We start from the raw sequence: 3828 nt of genomic DNA, 5'->3' as shown, positions 1-3828 counted from the left end.
CACCCCCGTACTGGAGATAGAGGCTGCAACCCAGGCATGTGCCCTGACTGGAGTCGAACTGTGACCTTCTGGTTCATAGGTCGACACTTAACCACTGAGCCACTCCGGCCAGCCTGAAGAAAGCATTCTAGAGAGGGTAGAGAAAGTACAAAGGCTGTAAGGTGGAGACATTTCTGCTGTGTCTAAGGAACAGCAAAGAGGAGAGTATAACCTGAGCAGAGAGGGTGAGGAGAACAGTGACAGATCAGAAGGTCAGAGGTCAGAAAGGCAGGTGGGGCCTTAGCGATCATTGCAGACACTGAGCTTTTAATATCATTAACATGTGCTGCCAATGGGAGGCTTTAACAGAGGCGTGATGATGACATGGCCCCGACATATTTTAACAGGAACGTTTTGGCTGCCATGGGTAATAGCCAGAAGAGAGAGATCAGGGGAAGACTGCTCAACAATCAGGTAAGAATGGCTTGGACGAAGGTGAGGGCTGTGAGAATGCTGAGAAGGCGATGGATTCTGGATGTATTTTGAAGATAGAATGTGTTAGGTGACCCAGAAAAGCGGCGGCGAGGAAAACAAAGAGAACCGAGTGAATCAGAAAGAAAAAGGAGAAGTTTATTTGCGTTCTCGGGCGAGACCCACTGGCCCAAAAGGTGGGGCCAGTGAATTTCGCGCCTCCAGGGAGGGAGGGACATCTCTTTATTCAGGTGTTTGGTGAGGGCGGGGGCCTGAACTGAGGAAGTGTCCGCAGCAGGGGTCATCACACATTCAACTGAGGGAGTCTCAGCTGCAGGGGGTGGGCGGGACATTCAGGAATGGGTCAGTATCTGTGTGGGGGTCGCTGTGGATTCAGGGAGAAGAGGCAGGTATCTGTGTCTGGCACGTTGACCTGTGAGAAATTCCAGAGGAAGTTCATTGTCTCATCCCATGTCTGCAAGTATCTGATCCTGGGCTTTCTCCGACCTAACAGAATGGATCTGATTCATTGAAAGATTAGATGTAAGGTGTGAAAGAAAGAGCAGAGTCAAAGATGACTCAGGATTATTGCCTCAGTTGCTAGAAGGATGAGGCACTGCCATTGACTGAGAGAGAAAAGAATCCAGAAGGAGCAGGTCTGGGCAGGTGAGCTTGGAGGACATGAGGGAAGAGGAGGAGCTTGGTTTTGGACATGTTAAGTTTGAGGTGTGTATTACACGTCCAACTGAAGGTAGCTGGTAAGTATTTGGATAATAGAATCTAGAATTCAGTACAGAATGTGAGCAGATGATATAAATTTGTGAGTCACAAGCATTTGGATGGTATTTAAAGCTATGAGACTGGATGAAATCACCTAACACATGAATATAGATAAGATCCAAAGATTGAAGTTGGGGACAACTCCTGATGTTTAGAGATCAGGGAGATGAGAGGTACCAGCAAAGGAGACTTTAAAGAAGTGTCAAGAGAAACACAAGTGGGCGTGGTCCTGGAAGCCAAAGGAAGGGGCAATTTCTAGGAGGAATGAGTGGTCAATTGAGTCAAAGGCCGAGATGAGATAGTAGGTCAAGATGAGAACTGACATGAAGAAATCCTGAGTGACCTTGACATAAACCTTCATGGTAGAGTGATGGGGGTTGAGGCCTGGCTAAAGTTGGTTCAAGAAAGAATATAAGGCAAGACATTTAAAAAAATCAAACATTTATTCAGCTCATGGATCTGTAGGTAGGCTATTTGTGCTGGGCTCAGCTGGGTAATTCTCTTGATCAGTGACTATAGACAATGGTTAGAGAAGTTATGCTGTAAAAAGGAGGAAAGGAATAAGTGGCAGCTGGAGGGGGAAGTGGGTCAAGCTTTTTTCTTGATAAATATGGTATGGTCTGTGCTCAAGTTGCTTTAAACCTATGAAAGGGGACAGACACATAAGCAGCGGTCATAAAGATGTTCACATAAAGACGTTCGCTGGGTCCTTAGCAATACACTCTAGAAAAATGTAAAAACTCTAACTTAATTTAGGGGGAAAAAGTACTTTGAAAAGATAAACACTAATACCTCTTGATTTCTATTCAGGGGAAGAAAGAAGAGAATGGCGTTTCAGATAGAAAGAAGAATATAAGTCAAGTCACGGAAGCCTGAAACAGCTTTTTGTGTGTAGGAATCACAAAAAGCTCAGCATTTCTGCTCTAGAACTGGACTGCCTGGGCATGGCTCCAAGCTTTGCAAGATTCGTGACCTTGGGCAAATTATGAAACCACTGTGAATTATTTTTCTTAACCCTAATTTGGGGATATAATAGAATCTGTCTTTTAAGGTCATCATGAGGTGAACATATTAATGTATGTGAAGTGCTTGTAAGTAGATGCCCAATAAATGCTAGTCCTTCTAATTACTGGGTGCAGACAATGAGGCAGAGATTGATGGGATATAAGGTTGAAGACAGCCAGTTCTAGAGGGACTTGTATGTCCTACTAAGGATTTGACTTCATTCTGGGGACTGGGAGCCATTGAAGGGCTTTAAGCCAAGGAAAAACATGATCTGATGTGTTTTAAGAGTTTCACTATGAGCCCAGCTGGCATGGCTCAGTGGTTGAGCATCTACCTATGAACCAGGAGGTCATGGTTCGATTCTTGGTCAGGGCACATACCCAGGTTGCAAGCTCCATCCCCATGTGGGGCATACAGGAGGCAGCTGATCAATGACATCATTGATGTTTCTATCTCTCCCTCTCCCTTCCTCTCTGAAATCAATACAAGTATACCTTTCTTTTTAAAAAAGAGTTTCACCATGATCCAGCAATTTCACTTCTGGGTATTAATACAAAGAAATCCAAAACTCTAATTTGAAAATATTATGCACTCCTATGTTATTTACAATAGCCAAGATATAGAAGCAACCTAGCTTGGCTGGTGTGGCTCAGTGGTTGAGCGTCAACCCATGAACCAAGAGGTCGCTGGTTTGATTCCAGGCCAGGGCTCGATCCCCATAGGAAGCTTGCAGGATGCAGCTGACTGATGCTGTTTCTCTCTCATCGATGTTTCTATCTCTCTCCTCTCCTCTCTCTCTAAAAATCAATAAAAACATTAAAATAGAAGCAACCCAAGCGTCTATCGATAGATGATGAATGGATAAAGAAGATGTGGGACATTTATACAATAGAGTATTACTCTGCTATAAGAAATGAAATATGACATTTGCAACAACATGGATGGATCTAGAGGGTATTATGCTGAGTAAATAAGTCAGACAGAGAAGGACAAATACCATATGATTTCAGTTATATGTGGAATCTAAAAAAAATAATAAATAAACAAACAAAACAGAAACAAATTCATAGGTACAGAGAACAAACTGAGGGTTGTCAATTGGGAAAGGGGTTGAAGGAGTGGGTGGAAAAAGTGAAGGGATTCAGAAGTACAAATTGGCAGTTACAAAATGGTCACAGGGATTTAAAGTACAGAGTAGGGATTATAGTTAATAATATTCTAACAAATATGCATGGTATCAGGTGGGTACTAGACTTATTGGGGGGAAAACTTCATCCTATCTAATAAAAGAGAAACATGGTAATTAGCATATGACCGCTACCCTTCCCATTGGCTAATCAGGGTGATATGCAAATTAACTGCCAGCCAAGATGGCGGCTAATTTGCATATGTAGGCACAATGCTGGGAGGCGAAAGGGAAAGGACGGAAGAAGCCCCCTGCCACTGACGGTGATCGGAAACCCAGGGGGGAGCTAAGAGCTGGGGGCAGGGCAAGGGCCGCCTTTCCCTGCCCCCCAGCTGTGATCAGAGAACCAGGCGCCTTTGCCCCCCGGCCAGTGATAGCGGGAAGCAGGGGTGGAGCCAGCAATGGGA

This window comes from Myotis lucifugus, unplaced genomic scaffold (genome assembly GCF_000147115.1).
Source record: "Myotis lucifugus unplaced genomic scaffold, Myoluc2.0 scaffold_190, whole genome shotgun sequence".
NCBI lineage: Eukaryota > Metazoa > Chordata > Mammalia > Chiroptera > Vespertilionidae > Myotis > Myotis lucifugus.
This window is presented reverse-complemented; position numbering follows the sequence as displayed.